Source organism: Tamandua tetradactyla, chromosome 22 (assembly GCF_023851605.1).
Source record: "Tamandua tetradactyla isolate mTamTet1 chromosome 22, mTamTet1.pri, whole genome shotgun sequence".
Taxonomy (NCBI): Eukaryota; Metazoa; Chordata; class Mammalia; order Pilosa; family Myrmecophagidae; genus Tamandua; species Tamandua tetradactyla.
This window is the reverse complement of record NC_135348.1, coordinates 16,759,795-16,781,254: the sequence shown is the minus strand read 5'-3', so window position 1 is coordinate 16,781,254 and position 21,460 is coordinate 16,759,795. Positions and strand designations below refer to the sequence as shown.

Genomic DNA, 21,460 nt, shown 5'->3' with positions numbered 1-21,460 from the left:
TATGGGTCAGGCACTGTGAACATCCCCATACCATGTTCTGCCCATTATCCAAGTAAATGAATAAAACTGATTACAGGAAAAATATTTTTAAAAGTAAGGGAAAAAACATGACACAAGCGCAAAGTATAAATAAAATTATAATTTATTCATTCTAGCACTGTTCATTCTAGCTTATGTTATTGCAAAATATATAGTGAATTGAACGTTCACTCAACAAACCTTTCTGAGTTCTAGGATTGGAGTATGGTAGTAAACAATAATAAAGAGTAAAGCATATTTTTTTATGTCCAAAGATCGTACAACATTTTGAACATCAGGAATATGGACTTGGGTAAGAGGCAAACAAAAATGTAAAGAACGCACAATGTACAAATCTTCTTTTTTAGATGTTAACTGAACAGAGACAAAAATAAAGTGAGAGAGCAAATTATGTGTATACCAAGAGGAAGAGTATTTCAGGCAGAAGGAAGAATAAATGCAAAGACATTGGAGTCAAAATAAGCCGGTGCATTCAAGGAACTACAATAAATCAGTGGACTGACAAGTATAGAAAGTGAGTTTGAGGATACAGCTATTGGCCAGACCATGATTGTAGAGCATTATAAACTATGACAGGGACTTTAAATTTTATTCTGAGTATGTTAGAGAGTCAGTGGAGAAGTTTGAAAGTGGTAAAGATATGATCAATTTCCTTCTGAAAAGGATCACTTAAACTGCTGTTTGGAAAATTGAATTTAGAGAGAGAATTTCTGCACTGATATAACAGTTATTACTAAAGAAGGCAAGTTACATACTACAAAACTCACTGATTTCAAAAATAGATCATTTATCTCTACAACTGCCAGTCTTATGGAATGAGTTTAATTTTCAATAATCATTTGCACTGATTTTAGTCAAATTAAGAGTTTTTTAAATTTGTAATAGTAAACTATGTCAATGCACATGAGGATATACAATTTATATGTACAGGCTAAAGAAAAATAATTTTTTAAAATTAGCATATACTTAACACCCATGTCAAGATATAAACATTAAGAGTACATCACAGTGCCCCTATGCATCCCTCCCAATATACTGCCCATCCTCTGCACCATCAAGAGGAAATCACTATCCTCACATTTCTTTTGATTGTTTTCTACTTGTTTTTAAATAGGTTTACCATATATAAAGTAAACATACCTGTGTATGTTTAGTTTGAAAAACTAACTCTAGCACTGAAAGGAAACTTACACTGTGTGAGGAAGGGACAGCTTTACATTCTGAGTTTCATTGATTTTTAAATTTCCCTCTTGTTTACTCTGATAGTCTAAAAGCTAAGCAGCAAATGAGCAATTATCATTGTTGTTTTTTGATGTTGTTTTCCTTAAGATATCTGTCACATTAATTCCCAATTAATTACCAGATATTGCTCTAAATTACCCAGCTAAAGACTGGTCATTAATCCTCCCAATCATTTGATAGCTAATCTATAGCAGTTTGGAATGTTTGGAAAGCAATTCCAGAAACTACTAACAAAACTTACGAGCTCATAACTACATTTCTTTTCTTATTAATTTCTTCTTCACTGGAATTCAAATTTACTACTGAGAAGGTAAAAGATGAGTACATCAAGAGATTAACATTATCTTTCTATCAGTATATTAAAAAATATTAAACCTATAAAAAATTAGACTTCTTAAAATATTGAATGTTAGGTAATTTTAGCAACTGGCTTTGTTTTACTGCAAATGTATCCTTTTCACTTTATACTACTTTCCTAAGAAAATACCTATAGGCAAACTCGTAATTCCTAGATTACCAAACTGTTCCACAATTTATAAAGGACATATATTTTAAAATAGCTGAATCCTCCCATATAGAGTATCAATGAACATAGCTCAAAGTGATTGCTCCAATACAATAGATCTTTGCATAAAGATCTCTGATTGAACAGCCTGCACTAATAATGGTGTAGGTAACAGATATAATAATTAAATCAAATGATAAGTATTTACTAAGCTATCTTATGTAAGGCATCTAGCGTATAAATCTAGTTATTACAGTTAAAGCCCAAGTTTTTAAATGCTATCCTCATACAGCCTGACTGGAGAGATATCAAATAAGGTCTATGCTATCCAAAGGAAATACATAAAAGAATTAGTTATGGAAACAAAGATATATGGTCAAAAACAAAGTGAAACAATCTCATAAGGAAAACAAATAATATACACAATAAAGGCTTTCATTCATTCAATACAATAAAGTTTTTTAAAGGTAATATACTCACACAGTTCGAACATAAAACATTATGTAATGAAAAGTCTCTTTCCCATCACTGATACTCAAACCTACACAATTTCCCACAATTACAAGCACCAGTTATTAATTTCTTATGTATCTTTCCAGGGTTTTTTTGTGCATATGACACAAATATAAATGCAAATTCATATTTTCCAAAAAAAAAAATACTCATTTAACAGATTATCCCATACTTTGTTTTCACTTAAAATATATTAGTGATCTTTCCATAATCAGCCATTTAACAAATATTTGAGCACCAGTATAGTATAGCCATATTTTAGGCACTCAGGAAACATGAGCGAATGAGACAAAAATCACTGCACTTTCTAGTAGAAAACTACTCAATGCTACATATGTGACAGGCACCATTCTAAATACACTATGCACTAGTTTATTAATCTAAAATAACTATGAATTTGGTAGTATTTTTCTCATTTTACAGGGAAGGAACATAAGACAGAAAAGAAATAAATTGTATACATCTATTCAGCTAGAAGATGGAAAGTTGAGAATTTGAATGCTTGCCTTGCAGTCTGGTTCCTGAGTTCATGTGCTAATTCTTTCAACACTCTAAGTTCATAATAATAACCGTTGCTAACACTTATGTACTAGGTACCATTCTAAATATTTTGTATGTAAGGATTCAATTAATCTCCACACAAACCTTTGAATGGCTAGTTGAAGATCTAATCGGAGAAAACTTCCCAATCCTTACAAAAAACATAAGTATGAAAATCAAAGAGGCCCAATGAGCCCCAAATAGAACAAATCCAACAGTCTTACTCCAAGACACATACTAATCAGACTGTCAAATGCTGAAGAAAAGCAGAAAGTCCTGAAAGCAGCATGAGAAAAACAATCTACTACTACATACAAGGGGAAACCATATAAGATTGAGTTCAGACTACTTATGAGCCACCACATAGGTGAGAAGGTATGATATATTTAAGACCCTGAACAATAACGACTTTCAGTTAAGAGTTCTGTATACAGCCAAGTGGTTCTCTAAAATTGTGGGAGAGACTAAATGCTTCAAAGACAAAGACTAAGAGAACTAGTCAACAAGAGACACCCTTCAGAAAATACTAAATGGAATCCTGTCAGTTGAAGAAAAAAAGACAGGAGAAGAGGGTCTGCAGGAGGGTACAGAATTGAAGAGTACAAGTAAGGCTAATTGAAAGGATAAAGAGAGAGGGAAAAGAATATATAGATCTGGCAAATAAAAACTAAAGGATAAAATCTGTAGATTCAACAACTGTGTTTACAGTAATAACTTCAAACATTAATGGACTAAACCCACAAATTAAAAGATACAGATTGGCAGAATGGATTAAAAATATAATGCACGTAAATGCTGTTGACAAGCGCTACATCTTAAATCCAAGGAGCACACTGATTGAAAGTGAGAGGATGGAAAAATGTCTTCTATATAAGCTATAATGAAAAGAAAGCAGGAGCGGCTATACTAACATCAGATAGAATAGGCTTTAAATGTAAAGACAGCACAACAGACAAAGAAGGACAATGCATATTAATAAAAGGGACAATTCAACAAGAAGGAATAAGAGTCATAAATGTAGAGAGGGGCCAAGATGGCAGCTTAGCAATGTGCGCATTTTAGTTTGTCCTCCAGAACAACTACTGAATAACCAGAAACAGTACAGAACAGTTCCCGGAGCCATGTCAGTGACCGGACACACAGCGTACCCCAGTCTGGACCAGGTGGACCGGCTGCAAGCCTCCCCAAAACCGTGAGTTCCCCAAGCCGCAGCAGCTGGCGGCCGGCACCCCTCCCCCACAGGCGGCTTCCCAGAGGGAAAGGAAAGAGACTCTAAACCTGGTCAAGGCAGAAGTCGCTCATTCGGCTCACGGAAAAAGAGGAAAGGGGAGGAAACAAAGGTTTTAGTGGCTGTGTTTCTATGGAGAATTGGCTGCCTCTGGATTCAGAGGTGGGACTTCTCGGGTTACACCTGCCCTAGGCATAGGCAGAAATGGGCTGCATATAGGGCTGTCTCCCACCTGTGCCTTCCCCAAGAGAGGGGTGAAGCCCAACTACAGGTGGAATTCCTCCCTCAAGGATTTCAGACCCCAGGTCTTGAAGCCATTAAAACCAGCCTACAACCTATCCTTCGTCTCCACAACGCCCCCAGCAGGGAGAGTCTTACAAAGTTAAAAGTGCTGCAACATCTTTTGCTGGTGGGACCCTCAGGCAGATGCGCCACATACTGGGCAGGATAAGAAAAACAGAGCCCAGAGACTTCACAGGAAAGTCTTTCAACCTGCTGGGTCTCGCCCTCAGGGAAAACTGACTCATGTGACTCCTTGCCCCGGACAGGAGGCCAGTTTAGTCCGGGAAAACCCGGGTCGAGTCTAAAATACCTACGTAGACCCTCCTAAGGGTGGGGAGGGAAAAGGCACCATACAAGCAGGGCAAGAAACAAGAAAACAAGAACTGAAAAATTATCCTCTGTTAAAAAAAACCTAAGCTAGAGGTCCAGAAAAAGCTGAACAGAAGGTCAAAGAACAGATAGAGAACAAATTCATTTAGCAAGAAAACCCTAGGTAAGAGAAGTGAAAGCAATCTCCAGAATAAACTAATTAAGGTAATTAACTGTCTAGACGCCAGCAAAAAATAACAAATCACACCAGGAAAATTGAAGATATGGCCCAGTCAAAGGAACAAACCAATAGTTCAAACGAGATAGAATAGCTGAAACAACTACTTCAGAATATAAGAACAGACATGGAAAACCTCATCAAAAACCAAATCAGTGAAATAAGGGAGGATATGAAGTAGGCAAGGAACGAAGAAAAAGAAGAAATGGAAAGTCTGAAAAAACAAATCACGGAACTTATGGGGATGAAAGATACAGTAGAAGAGATTAATAAAAAATGGAAACCTACAATGGTAGATTCCAAGAGACAGAGGTTAGGATTAGTGAACTGGAGGACGGAACATCTGAAATCCGACAAGATACAGAAACTATAGGGAAAAAAATGGAAAAATATGAGCAGGGACTCAGGGAACTGAATGATAATATTAAGCGCACAAATATACATGTTGTGGGGGTCATGGAAGGAGAAGAGAAGGGAAAAGGAGGAGAAAAACTAATGGGAGAAATTATCACTGAAAATTTCCCAACTCTTATAAAACACCTAAAATTACAGATCTAAGAACTGCAGCGTACCCCAGGAGAATAGATCCAAATAGGCGTTCTCCAAGCACTTACTAGTCAGAATGTCAGAGGTCATAGAGAAAGAGAGGATCTTGAAAGCAGCAACAGAAAAGCAATTCATCACATACAAGGGAAACCCAATCAGTCTATGTGTAGATTTCTAGCAGAAACCATGAAGGCGAGAAGACAGTGGGATGATATATTTAAATTACTAAAAGAGAAAAACTTCCAACCAAGAATTCTTACCCAGCAAAATTGTCCTTCAAAAATGAGGTAGAAATTAAAACATTTTCAGACAAAAAAACACTGAGAGAATTTGTGACCAAGAGAACAACTCTACAAGAAATACTAAAGGGAGCACTAGAGTCAGATACAAAAAGACAGAAGAGAGAGGTGTGGAGAAAAGTGTGGAAAGAAGGAAAATCAGATAGGACATACAAAATACAAAAGGCAAAAAGGTAGAGGAAAAGTACTACCCAAACAGTAATAACACTAAATGTTAATGCATTGAACTCCCCAATCAAAAGACATAGACTGGCAAAATGGATTAAAAAATAGGATCCTTCTATATGCTGTCTACAGGAAATACATCTTAAACCCAAAGATAAACACAGGTTGAAAGTGAAAGGTTGGGAAAAGATATTTCATGCAAATAACAACCAGAAAAGAGCAAGAGTAACTATACTAATATCCAACAAATTAGACTTCAAATGTAAAACAGTTAAAAGACACAAAGAAGGACACTATGTACTAATAAAAGGAACAATTCAACAAGAAAACATAACAATCATAAATATTTCTGCACCGAACCAGAATGCCCCAAAATACATGAGGAATACACTGCAAACACTGAAAAGGGAAATAGACACATCTACCGTAATAGTTGGAGACTTCAATTCACCACTCTCATCAATAGACAGAACATCTAGACAGAGGATCAATAAAGAAACAGAGAATTTGAATATTACAATAAATGAGCTACAGTTAACAGATATTTCTAGGATATTACATCCCACAACAGCAGGATACACCTTTTTCTCAAGTGCTCATGGATCATTCTCAAAGATAGACCATATGCTGGGTCACAAAGCAAGTCACAACAAATTTAAAAAGATTGAAATCATACAAAACACTTTTTCAGATCATAAGGGAATGAAGTTGGAAATCAATAACAGGCAGAGTGCCAGAAAATTCAAAAACACATGGAGGCTCTACAACACACCCTTAAACACCAGTGGGTCAAGGAAGAAATTACAAGAGAAATCAGTAAATATCTCGAGGCGAATGATAATGAAAACACAACATATCAAAACCTATGGGACGCAACGAAGGCAGAGCTAAGATGGAAATTTATTGCCATAAATGCCTATATCAGAAAAGAAGAAAGGGCAAAAATACAGGAATTAACTGTCCACTTGGAAAAACTGAAGTAAGAACAGCAAACTAACCCGAAAGCAAGCAAAAGGAAAGAAATAACAAAGATTAGAGCAGAAATAAATGAAATTGAGAACATGAACACAATTGAGAAAATCAATAAGACCAGCAGTTGGTTCTATGAGAAAATCAATAAGATTGATGGGCCCTTCGCGAGATTGACAAAAAGAAGAGAGAGGACGCAAATAAATAAGATCAGAAATGGAAGAGGAGACATAACCACTGACCCGACAGAAATGAAGGAGGTAATAACAGGATATTATGAACAACTTTATGACAATAAATACAAAAATGTAGATGAAACGGACAACTTCCTAGAAAGGCATGAACAACCAACTTTGACTCAAGAAGAAACAGATGACCGCCACAAACCAATCACAAGTAAAGAAACTGAATCAATCACCCAAAAGCTTCCCAAAAGAAAAGTCCAGGACCAGATGGCTTCACATGTGAATTCTACCAAATATTCAAGAAAAAATTAGTACCAGATTTCCCGAGCAGCGGCAGCTGTGGCGGCGGCCGGAGCACCTCCCTCCCTCCTTCCCGGGCCGGGTGAGACTCTCGGAGAGGCAAGTTTACCAAGCCGAGGTGGCCAGCGCCCCTCTTTTGGGGGCGGCTTCCTGGTCCGGCTACGAGTCTCAGATCAGAGGGCTACCCAAGCCGCGGTGCGCCTCCCCCGGGGGTGGCTTCCTGGTCCGATGGGGAATACCCCAGGCCGCGGCGGCCAGTGACCGACGCCCCTCCCCCGCGGGCGACTTCCTGGTCCGGTGGCGAATTCCCCGGGCCTGCTGCGGCCAACGACCAGCCACAGGGTCCCCTCAAGCCGCGGCGGCTGACGCCCCCACCACATGCAGCCCCCCAAACCAACGGAGAGAATTGGATCGGAAATCCCCAGGCCGCGGAGATCTGTGACCGGCGGGGATCCCTTCCAAACACGTGAGACAAACGTGTGCCACGATTGCGACCTACTGGGCAGGATAAGAAAAACAGAACTCAGAGATTTCACAGAAAAATCTTACAACCTTGTTGGGTCCGACACCCAGGGAAATCTGACTAAATGCCCAGACGCCAGCAGCAGAAGATAACGGTCCACGCTCAGAAGATTGACAATATGACCCAGTAAAAGGAACAAACCAATAGTTCAAATGAGATACAAGAGCTGAGACAACTAATGCTGAATATACGAACAGAAATGGAAAACCTCTTCAAAAATGAAATCGATAAATTGAGGGAGGACATGAAGAAGACATGGGCTGAACATAAAGAAGAAATAGAAAAACTGAAAAAACAAATCACAGAACTTATGGAAGTGAAGGATAAAGTAGAAAAGATGGAAAAAACAAGGGATACCTACAATGATAGATTCAAAGAGACAGAAGATAGAATTAGTGATTTGGAGGATGGAACATCTGAATTCCAAAAAGAAACAGAAACTATAGGGAAAAGAATGGAAAAATTTGAACAGGGTATCAGGGAACTCAAGGACAATATGAACCGCACAAATATATGTGTTGTGGGTGTCCCGGAGGGGAAGAGAAGGGAAAAGGAGGAGAAAAACTAATGGAAGAAATTATCACGGAAAATTTCCCAACTCTTATGAAAGACCTAAAATTACAGATCCAAGAAGTGCAGCGCACCCCAAAGAGATTAGACCCAAATAGGCATTCTCCAAGACACTTACTAGTTAGAATGTCAGAGGTCAAAGAGAAAGAGAGGATCTTGATAGCAGAAAGAGAAAAACAATCCATCACATACAAGGGAAACCCAATAAGACTATGTGTAGATTTCTCAGCAGAAACCATGGAAGCTAGAAGACAGTGGGATGATATATTTAAATTACCAAAAGAGAAAAACTGCCAACCAAGAATCCTATATCCAGCAAAATTGTCCTTCAAAAATGAGGGAGAAATTAAAACATTCTCAGACGAAAAGTCACTGAGAGAATTTGTGACCAAGAGACCAGCTCTGCAAGAAATACTAAAGGGAGCACTAGAGTCAGATACGAAAAGACAGAAGAGAGAGGTATGGAGAAGAGTGTAGGAAGAAGGAAAATCAGATATGATATATATAATACAAAAGGCAAAATGGTAGAGGAAAATATTATCCAAACAGTAATAACACTAAATGTTAATGGACTGAATTCCCCAATCAAAAGGCATAGACTGGCAGAATGGATTAAAAAACAGGATCCTTCTATATGCTGTCTACAGGAAACACATCTTAGACCCAAAGATAAACATAGGTTGAAAGTGAAAGGTTGGGAAAAGATATTTCATGCAAATAACAACCAGAAAAGAGCAGGAGTGGCTATACTAATATCCAACAAATTAGACTGCAAATGTAAAACAGTTAAAAGAGACAAAGAAGGACACTATCTACTAATAAAAGGAACAATTAAACAAGAAGACATAACAATCATAAATATTTATGCACCGAACCAGAATGCCCCAAAATGCATGAGGAATACACTGCAAACACTGAAAAGGGAAATAGACACATATACCATAATAGTTGGATACTTCAATTCACCACTCTCATCAATGGACAGAACATCTAGACAGAGGATCAGTAAAGAAATAGAGAATCTGAATATTACTATAAATGAGCTAACTTAACAGACATTTATAGGACATTACATCCCACAACAACAGGATACACCTTTTTCTCACATTCTCATGGATCATTTTCAAAGACAGACCATATGCTGGGTCACAAAGAAAGTCTTAACAAATTTAAAAAGATTGAAATCACACACAACACTTTCTCGGATCATAAAGGAATGAAGTTGGAAATCAATAATAGGCAGAATGCTAGAAAATTCGCAAATATGTGGAGGCTCAACAACACTCTTAAACAACGAGTGGGTCAAAGAAGAAATTGCAAGAGAAATTAGTAAATACCTCGAGGCGAATGAAAATGAAAACACAACATATCAAAACATATGGGACGCAGCAAAGGTAGTGCTAAGAGGGAAATTTATTGCCCTAAATGCCTATATCAGAAAAGAAGAAAAGGCAAAAATGCAGGAATCAACTGTCCACTTGGAAGAACTGGAGAAAGAACAACAAACTAATCCCAAAGCAAGCAAAAGGAAAGAAACAACAAAGATTAGAGCAGAAATAAATGAAATTGAAAACATGAAAACAATGGAGAAAATCAATAAGACCAGAAGTTGGTTCTATGAGAAAATCAATAAGATTGATGGGCCCTTGCAAGATTGACAAAAAGAAGAAGAGAGAGGATGCAAATAAATAAGATCAGAAATGGAAGAGGAGACATAACCACTGACCTCACAGAAATAAAGGAGGTAATAGCAGGATACTATGAACAACTTTACACTAATAAATACAACAACTTAGATGAAATGGACGGGTAGCTGGAAAGACATGAACAACCAACTCTGACTCAAGAAGAAATAGATGACCTCAACAAACCAATCACAAGTAAAGAGATTGAATTAGTCATTCAAAACCTTCCTAAAAAGAAAAGTCCAGGACCAGACGGCTTCACATGTGAATTCTATCAAACATTCCAGAAAGAATTAGTACCAACTCTCCTCAAACTCTTCAAAAAAATCGAAGCGGAGGGAAAACTACCTAATTCATTCTATGAAGCCAACATCACCCTCATACCAAAACCAGGCAAAGATATTACAAAAAAAGAAAACTACAGTCCAATCTCTCTAATGAATATAGATGCAAAAATCCTCAATAAAATTCTAGCAAATCGTATCCAACAACACATTAAAAGAATTATACATCATGACCAAGGAGGATTCATCCCAGGTATGCAAGGATGGTTCAACATAAGAAAATCAATTAATGGAATACACCATATCCACAAATCAAAGCAGAAAAATCACATGATCATCTCATTTGATGCAGAGAAGGCATTTGACAAGATTCAACATCCTTTCCTGTTGAAAACACTTCAAAAGATAGGAATACAAGGGAACTTCCTTAAAATGATAGAGGGAATATATGAAAAACCCACAGCTAATATCATCCTCAATGGAGAAAAATTGAAAACTTTCCCCCTAAGATCAGGAACAAGACAAGGATGTCCACTATCACCACTATTTTTCAACATTGTGTTGGAGGTTCTAGCCAGAGCACTTAGACAAGAAAAAGAAATACAAGGCATCAAAATTGGAAAGGAAGAAGTAAAACTATCACTGTTTGCAGACGGTATGATACTATACGTCGAAAACCCGGAAAAATCCACAATAAAACTACTAGAGCTAATAAATGAGTACAGCAAAGCAGCAGGTTACAAGATCAACATTCAAAAATCTGTAGCATTTCTATGCACTAGTAATGAACAAGCTGAGGGGGAAATCAAGAAACGAATCCCATTTACAATTGCAACTAAAAGAATAAAATACCTAGGAATGAATTTAACTAAAGAGACAAAAAACCTATATATAGAAAACTACAAAAAACTGCTAAAAGAAATCACAGAAGACATAAATAGATGGAAGGGCATATCGTGTTCATGGATTGGAAGACTAAATATAGTTAAGATATCAATGCTACCTAAATTGATTTACAGATTCAATGCAATACCAATCAAAATCCCAACAACTTATTTTTCAGAAATAGAAAAACCAACAAGCAAATTTATCTGGAAGGGCAGGGTGCCCCGAATTGTTAAAAACATCTTGAGGAAAAAAAATGAAGCTGGAGGTCTTGCACCCCGATGAATCCCAGAGTGATTCAATCAGTGAGTGGAAATGTATCTGCAAAGCCCCCTTCGGGGAGTGGTGAGAATGGGGAAAAATTCAACTTCCCCCAGCTGAATTCTTGATATTCTTACAAGCAGGGTGGACCACCAAAGCTATAGGCAGAGCCCCCAGTTTTGGCGTTTGTTCATATGACACTTAACCCTGCAAAGGACAGGTCAAGTCTATTTAAAATTTAGGCCTAAGAGTCACCCCCAAGAGAGCCTCTTTTGTTGCTCAGATGTGGCTCCTCTCCAGCCAACATGACTAGTGGTCTCACCACCCTCCCCCTCTCTGCGTGGGACATGACTCCCAGGGGTGTGGACCTTCCTGGCAACGTGGGACAGAGATCTTGGAATGAACAGAGACTCAGCATCAAGGGATTGAGAAAAACCCTAGAATGAGCTGAGACTTAGCTTCAAGGGATTGAGAAAACCTTCTCGACCAAAAGGGGAAGAGGGAAGTGAGACAGTGTCAATGGCTGAGAGATTCCAAACAGAGCCGAGAGGCTATCCTGGAGGTTTTTCTTATGCATCTAGTAGATATCATCTTGTTATTCAAGGTGTAATGGAGAGGCTGGAGGGAACTGCCTGAAGATGCAGAGCTGTGTTCCAGTAGCCATGTTTCTTGAGGATGATTGAATAATGATACAGCTGTCACAATGTGACTGTGTGATTGTGAAAACCTTATGTCTGATGCTCCTTTTATCTACCTTGTCAACAAAAGAGTAGAACTTATAGAATAAAAATAAATAATAGGGGGAACAAATGCTAAAATAAATTTAGTTTAAATGCTAGTGATCAATGAAAGCAAGGGGTAAGGGGTATGGTAGTTATAATCTTTTTTTTTTCTTTCCTGTTTTCGTTTTATTTCTTTTTCTATTTTTTCTTTTTCTGAATTAATGCAAATGTTCTAAGAAATGATGAATATGCAACTAAGTGATGATATTGTGAATTATTGATTATGTATGTTGTTTTATTTTGTTTATTTTTTTAATTAATAAATGTTTATGCTCCCAATAAAGGAACTCCAAAGAACATAAAGGAAACATGAGGAAAATTGAAGGGAGCTACAGAAATTTCAACAATAGTGGGCGACTCAATACACCACTCTTCGCTATAGATAGAACAACCAGACTGAGGATCAACAAGGAAAAAAGAACTTAAACAAGACGACATATAAATTATCCCTAATACACATAGATTGTTACACCCCAAAACACCAACACGTACATTCTTCCCTACTACTCATGGAACATTCTCTAGATTAGATTATATCCTGGGACATAGAACAGGTCTATATATATATTTAACAAGATGGAAATTATCCAAAGCACTTTCCCCAACCACAATGGAATGAAGCTGGAAATTAATAATCAGCAAAACACCAACATTTTCACAAATACATGGAGAGTACATCATACTCAAATAGTGGGTCAAAGAAGAAATTGGTGGAGAAATAAGTAAATATCTGGAGACATGTAATAATAAGAACACAACATATTAGAACTTATGGGATGTGGCAAAGGCAGTGTTGAGAAGGAAATGTATTGAACTAAATACCTATACTAAGAAACAAGAATGAGCAAAAATAGAAGCCTTAATTGCTCATATGGAGAAATTAGAGAAAGACCAGTAAACTAACCCCAAAGCAAATAGATAAAGAGAAATAATAAAGACTAAAGCAGAAATAAATGAACTGAAGAACAACAACAAAAAACAATATGAAGAATCAACAAACACAAAGTTGTTCTTTGAGAAAATCATAAATTTGATGGACCCATAGCTAGGCTGACAAAAGGAAAAATGAGAGAGGAGGCAAATAAACAAAATAAAAATGAAGGGGGCGGGTGGGACACCATGACTCAGCAGGCAGGGTTTTTGCCTGCCATGCCAGAGACATAGGTTCAATTCCCAGTGACTTCCCATACAAAAAAAAAAAAAAAAATTATGAAGGGGGGTCATTATCATGAATGCTGAATAAATTTTAAAAATCATAAGAGAATACTATGAACAACTATACACGAACAAACAAGATAATTTAAATGAAATGGGAAAATTCCTGGAAACACACAAACTGCCTACACTGACTCAAGAAGGAACAGAAGATCTCAACAAAAAAATAACAAGTAAAGAGATTCAGTCAATCATCAAAAAACTCCCTACAGAAAAAAAAAAAAAGTCCAGGATTAGATGGCTTCAAAGGAGAATTTAACAAATATTTCAAAAAAAATTAACACCACTTCTGCTCAAACTCACTCAAAAATTTGGTGAAAAAGGAACACTACTAACTCATTTTTTATGAAATGAACATCACTCTACTGCCAAAACCAAATGAAGGCAAGGCAGAAAAGAAAGATACGGGCCAATGTCCCTAATGAACACAAATGCAAAAATTCTCAACTAATACTAGCAAATCAATTCCAACGATACATTAAAAGAACCACACATCATCACTAAGTGGGGTTTAAACCAGGAATGCAAGGGTGGTTCAACATAAGAAAATCAATCAGTCTAATATAGCACATTAACAAATCCAAAGGGAAAAATCACAAGATCATACCAATTGATGGTGAAAACATTCAACAAAATTCAGCATCCCTTTCTGATAAAAATACTTCAAAAGATAGGAATCATAGGGAACTTTCTCAATATCATAAAGGGCATAAATGAAAAACCCATAGGCAGCATCATACTTAATGGTGAGAGCCTGAAAGCATTCCCTCTAAGATCAGGAATTAAACAAGGATTCCCACTGTCATCACTATTATTCAACATTGTACTAGAAGTCTTAGCTAGAGCAATCAAGCAGGGGAAAGAAATAAAAGGCATCCACTCAAGAAAGGGAGAAGCAAATCTTTCATTATTTAGAGATGACACACTCTTATACATGGAAAACCCTGAGAAATCTACTGCAAAGCTATGTGAGCTAATAAACAAATTCAGCAAAGTGGCAGACTATAAGATTAATGTACAAAAATCAGTAAGTTTCAATATTCAAACAATGATCTAATTGAGGAGAAAATTAAGGGAAAAATCCCATTCTAAATAGAATTAAAACAGTCAAGTATCTAGGAATAAGCTTAACCAGGGATGTAAAGGACCTGTACACAGAAAACTACATGACATTGCTAAAAGAAATCAAAGACCTAAATAGATGGAAAGTCATTCCATGCTCATGGATAGAAAGGTTGAATGTCATTAAGATGTCAGTTCTACCCAAATTGATCTACAGATTTGATCTAAAACCAATAAAAATTCCAACAACCTACTTTGAAGACTTAGAAAAGCTAGTTATCAAACTTATTTTGAAGGGAAAGAGACCTTGAATAGCTAAATGTATCTATCCTAAAAAAGAAAAGAAAAGTGTGAGGAATAAGACTTCCTGACTTTAAAGCTTACTAGATAGCCATAGCCACAGTGGTCAAAATAGCATGGTATTGGCACAAAGACAGAAGTATTGACCAATAGAATCCAATCAAGAATACAGAGACAGACCACCAAATCTATGGTCAACTGGTCTTCAATAAGGCCACAAAATTCACTGAACTTGGACAGAATAGTCTTTTGAAAAAATAGACATGGAAGAAATGGATATCAAAGTGCCAAAAGAATGAAAGAGAATCCCTACCTTACACCCTACACAAAATTTAATCCAAGGTGGATTAAAGACCTAAATTCAATACACCTAAATATAAGAGATTTCTAAAAACTCTTAAACGAAAATATAGCAAAACATCTTCAAGATTTACTAATAGGAGGTAGTTTCTTAAACTTTATGCTAAAAGCACAAGCAGTGAAAGAAAAAATTGATAAATGGAAACTACTTAAAATCAAAAGCTTCTGTACCTCAAAGGACTTTGTCAAAAAGGTAAAGAGGGAGCCAACACAATGAGAGAAAATATTTAGAAATCATTTACTGGATAAATGTTTGATATCCTGCAAACATAAAGAAATACAACACAACAAAAGAACAAAAACCCAATTATAAAATGGGTAAACTATATAAATAGACATTTTTTGAAAGGGCAAATACAAATAGCTAAAATGCATCTGAAGAGATGCTCATCTTCATTGGCTATAAGGGAAATGCAACTCAAGACGACAAAAAGATATCACCTCATAATTATAATAATGGCTGCTGTTAAACAAACAGAAGACTACAAATCTTGTAGATGACGTGAAGAAATTGGAACATTTATCCACTGCTGGTGGGAATGTATGATGATACATACTGCGGAGGATAGTCCGGCAGTTCCTCAGAAAACTAAGTATCAAGTTGTACTACTACCCAGTGACACCAATACTGGGTATACACCCAGAAGAGCTGAAAGCAGTCACATGAACAGACATTTACACAGCAATGTTCACAGCAACACTTTTCACAATTGCCAAAAGACAGAAACAATCCAAATGCCCATCAATAGACAAGTGGATAAACAAACCATGGCATATACAGATGATGGAATACTAAGTAGCAGTAAGAGAAAATGAGATACCGAAGCATATGACACAATTGAACCTTGAGGACATATTGCTGATTGAAATAAGACAGAGAAGGATAGACACTGTATAATTTTGCTATTCTGATTCTGGTAAAGCTAATCTCAAAGTTTACCCTGTAGACTATAGGGGACCTAGAGAGACACAGAAGTTAGAGACAAGGGAAAGATTACCCAATGAGGCTGAACTTAAATGTAAGGGGATGGAAAGAAGTGATGGTAGCTAAATTAGTGGGATTATAAGTAACACTGCCATTTTAAAGGTGAATAGGATTGAAAAGGATGTATACAACCATGTATCCCAGGGATTAACTCTAAAATTATTAATAGGTTCTTGGATGAACTTCTTCAAAGGTTTGATCTTGTACACAAGAGTTAACAATAGAGGGGTACAAGGGAAAACGAATGTTGCATGCTAACACCTTTAGTTACTAGGAAGCAGCAATAGTACTACAGTAATACCAGGGATAAGTAAATGGGAGAGAAGGACAAAAAATTAGGGGAGGTTTTGATTTGATATTTGGTGAGACTGTGTTTATCAGTTCTTTGTCTCTTTGGACCAATGAAAACTGTCTAAAATTGAAAGTGCTGCTGATTGAACGACCAAGTGAGAATACTGTTAAGACATGGTTTGTTTATTTTGGACATTATCCATGATGCCCAATGGATGGAGGGGGCTAAAGGGTACATGACTGAGTAGACAAAAGGCAAACAGCGATTTATATACATATGAGGGAATACTATGTGGCTACAAAAAGGAATGATGCCATGAAGCATGCAGCAAACTGAATGAATCTTGGGACAATGTGTTGTGCAAAACAAGCCAGAAACAAAAGAACAGACATACTATGATCTCTTTCAGAATATACTTCTAAGAAAATTGGAGCCTAGTTGTAAGCTGTTACAGCTGCCATACTTAGTTCAAAGTTTTAAGCACTTTTCTAGATTCTGAGACACAGAACTATAAATGTATAAATTGGTATTTCCCTGGAACTTTGAGTGACACCTAATATTCAGAGTTGGAACTCTTCAGCTCTGAAAGTCAGCACTGCTACATGCAATAATGGTTCAAGTAACCGCAAAAGAGATCAGACTTCAATTAGAGATAAAAACAAAGTCATTCTGGTTAGGACTACAATAATCAGAACACAGGGCAAAAGATGATAGTGTATGTACTCTAGACCTTCACCTACTATATGAGGCCAAAGGCAAAGAGTTTTATTGTTTCTAGAATCTAAATTTTCTGTAACACACAATCTAAATCAACCTGTCTAGATAGCTCATTTAAACAATCCAAACACTTGTATTTCTATATAGCTTAACGTAATACCCAGAGACATCCTAGACTATGGTGGGCTGATAATTAAAAAAGTATTGGTAAAATTCCTTGAAGGACTAGAGAAATAATATGAAACTATTACACTTTTCCATCTGGGAAACCCCTGGTGCTCTCTCAACCATTAGGGACTCCCAAGAAAATAGGCCAAGCCCTTGATTTTGAGGCCTGCCCGTACAAAACATTTTTCTGTAGTCTGGAGAAACTAAGACTACTTATATTTAGACCTAGGAGCTGCTTCCAGGAAACCTCTGTAATTGTTCAACTGTGGCCTCTCTCTCTCCAAGCTCAACTCTGCAAGAACAATCATTACCCTTCCCTAAGAGGAACCTGATATTCAGGGGTGAAAATCTCCCTGACAATGTATACATGATTCCCAGGGATGAGCCTGGGTCTGGCGTCTTGGGATTGATAATGCCTTTCAGACCAAAAGAGGGAAAAGAAAGGTTACAAAATAAGATATCAGTGGCTAAGAGAGTTCAAATAGAGTCGAGAGACTATTCTGGAGGCTACTCTCATGCAAGCTTCAGCTAGATATTGCTAATTGCCATGGTTTGCCAAACCCTAATCAACATCATGCCTATTAACCCTAAGGAACACCTAGGGCTCTGAGACACTATAAAAGTTTCATGTACTATGTTTACCTTCCTGAAATCCACTACCACCAGAGGGTTCCTAGGCTAGATAAGCCCTGAAACCTAGAAGGGCCAGTCTCTCCAAAAATATCAATTAATCCCATCCCCCTATCCTATATTACCGACACACTTTTTTCAACATGAAGAAGTTAGAAAGGGCATAGCTCAAAGATCCTTATAGAGTGGGAAAGGATCAGAGGAGAAGGGGGAGTTATAACAGAAAATAGGATTTAACAAATGAGTATGACCATTGAATCATTATATCAATATTTCTTTTAGCCTCCAATGTTTTGGAACAGCTAGAAGGAAAAACCAGAAACTATGGAATAATAACCCATACCAAATTATGAAATTTATTCTGTAGCTGCTTATTGAAGTGTACTTTGAAAATTATTGTTTTTTCTTTTTTATACATGTTACATTTCACAATAAAAAATGTTTAAAAGTGAAAAATACTATTTGATTAAAAATCTGAAATCAATTATATTAGGAATTAAGTATAAAATAAAAATGATTAACTCTAAAAAATCCATGAATTATTGACATTTTCTCTTAAATTTCTTAAAACAATTTGGATTTTATTTTTAATCTTACCATACAGCTACCACACATATGCATGTGCATTCACACACACACACACACACACATATATTTTCACAACTGCACAAATGTGGTCCTCATAATAAAAATCATTTGCCAATTTATCTCTTAGGATATTAAAAAATACTTTTTAAAAACCACTTAGAGAATAAAAAAGTATTTGCAAAGCCCCCTTGGAAAAATGGCGAGAAAGGAGGAAAACTCAACTCCCCCAAGTGGAGAATTCTTGATGTTGTCACAAGCAGTGGGGACAACCAAAAGCAACAGGCAGAGCCCCCAGTCTGGGGGATTGTTCATATGAAACTTAACCCCACAAAGGATAGGCTAAGCCTACTTAAAATTAGGCCTAACAGTCACCTCCAGAGAACCTCTTTTGTTGCTCAGATGTGAGTTCTCTCTCTCTCAGCCAACACGACAAGCAAACTCACTGCCCTCCCCCTCTCTACATGGGACATGACTCCCAGGGGTGTGGACCTTCCTGACAACACGGGACAGAAATCCTAGAATGAGCTGGGGCTCGGCATCAAGGGAGTGAGAAAACATTCTCGACCAGAAGGGGGAAGAGCGAAATGAGACGAAATAAAATGTCAATGGCTGAGAGATTCCAAACAGAGTCAAGAGGCTATCCTGGAGGTTATTCTTATGCATTATATAGATAGCACCTTTTCAGTTAAGGTGTAATAGAGAGGCTGGAGGGAGGTGCCTGAAAAGGTAGAGCTGTGTTCCAGTAGCCACGTTTCTTGAAGATGATTGTATAATGATAGAGTTTTCGCAATGTGACTGTGTGATTGTGAAAAACTTGTGTCTGATGCTTCTTTTATCTACTTTATCGACAGACAAGTAAAACATATGGATTAAAAATAAATAAATAATAGGGGGAACAAATGTTGAAATAAATTTAGTAAATTGAAAAAAAACCACTTAGAGAATTCTAAAAAAAACTGATTTCCACATGTTTTCTTTTTTCCCATGGGTAGGTACCAGGAATCAAACCCGGGTCTCACACAACAGGCGAGAACTCTGCTTGCTGAGCCACAGTGACCTGCCTTCCACGTGTTTTTTATCCAATTTAAAATGTTATTTCTTATATAATGACTGAAATATTGCTTAAGTAATTTCATCAGATTATTAAACATTAAGTAAAATCTTAACATATTTCATATAATCAAGATATTTAAATTCTTTACCCAATTTCATCATTTGGGCAAAAACTAATTCATTTTATATTTAGAATTCAAGTGTGAATAATCTTTACTCACCTCGTACTATAAGTCACAGGCCCATTCTCCCTGTGGCATAATAGGTCTAGACAAAATACAGCGTCTAATAATGGTTTTAGTTATATCGGTTTAGAAAAAGAATGCTTCAGGAAAATTCTCATAATTCAGAACATTTTAAATTCCTTAATTTAAATTTTAACTAAAGATTAGAAGCAATTTGCACACCAAGTAAAAAGGAGGTTATTTTAATTAATCAAGATAATGTTCAATTTGAAGTAAAAAAAAAAAGAGGAAAAGGAAAAAATAAATATTGAAAACAGTATCTAGAACACAAACTAGACAATGAAATTTTATTTCACAAACATTATTCTTAACAAGTACACATCTGAAGCCCTTAAATACAAGTAATTAATACAGTGCATTTATACTAGAAGAGCCTTTCATTGCTTAGAAATCTACTTCAGCTGTTGGAGAAGAGGATACAGTGACAAACAGTTTCCCTGATACAAAGGTGGCAGGAAATTTATCAAACTGGACAATAAAATTGCAATTGAGTTTCTTTAGCTTTTTATAGCAGCTGCATGGATCCTGACGCAACGCTGCAAAAATTCCGCAACATTAGTCCTTTACACACCATCAAAAACCATGTTATAAATTTGAAATACTGATATTCAAAACGGCTGCAAAAGGTAAAACATAAGCATCACTTTAGTACCACATGAAATGAAAGTATTTTAAAAATCCTATGATGAATATTTTCGAAGGAAAAATTGGTTCCAGAAATTTCAGCAGAGTTTTTAACATACTACAAATTGTTCACCTACTTACTGAAGCACTTCAGCTCCATTTTAAACTTTATTAAATATTGATCTGAAGAGCCTTAGAGCAGCAATCATCAATTTATACTTTAAAAATAGATTTATTTTTAAATTGCAAAAAAAGAACGTAACAATACTCAAATAAATTACTCCATATAAATCTTTATGGAAAAGAAAAGCTTTTAATCAGCAAAGAAAATTCACAAAAAGATTTTTAAAATAAAAGACATGCATGCTATAATACAGATGAACCTTGAAGACATAATATTAATTGAAATAAATCAGACATGAAAGGTCAAATATCGTTTGATTTTACTTACATGAAATAATTAGAATATGTAAATTCAGAGACAGAAAGTAGATTACAGGGTACTGGAGGCCAGGTGGGGGGTTAAGGTGGGGATAGAGGTGCAGGGAGTTCATTTTTCCTGTCTGGAGTGATGGAAAAATTTCAGTAATGAATGGTGGTGAATGTAGGACAACATCGCAATTATAATTAATACCACTGAAATGTATACTTGAAAATGGTTAAAATGGGACATTTTATATTATATATATGTTAACAAATTTTTTTAAAAAGTAAAATAAATGTACGACACATTAAAATTAAAAGTGAAAACTACCAAGAACCAACTTGTAAGTTTAAAATTTTCTACTTCCCTTCAGAGAGTTAGGCAAGCTTCAGAATTTATTTTTTAAAGCATTGTTTAACAGCAAAAAGTAATTTTACTCAGGTAAAA

The 21,460-nt window shown here is 36.3% G+C and overlaps 1 protein-coding gene across 2 annotated transcripts in view; it reads right to left on the bottom strand.

Moving 5' to 3' along the window:
* The window catches only part of LRBA (LPS responsive beige-like anchor protein), a 1,037,640-nt gene that overhangs the window by 788,961 nt on the left and 227,219 nt on the right, over window positions 1–21,460 (bottom strand). The window lies entirely within an intron of this gene.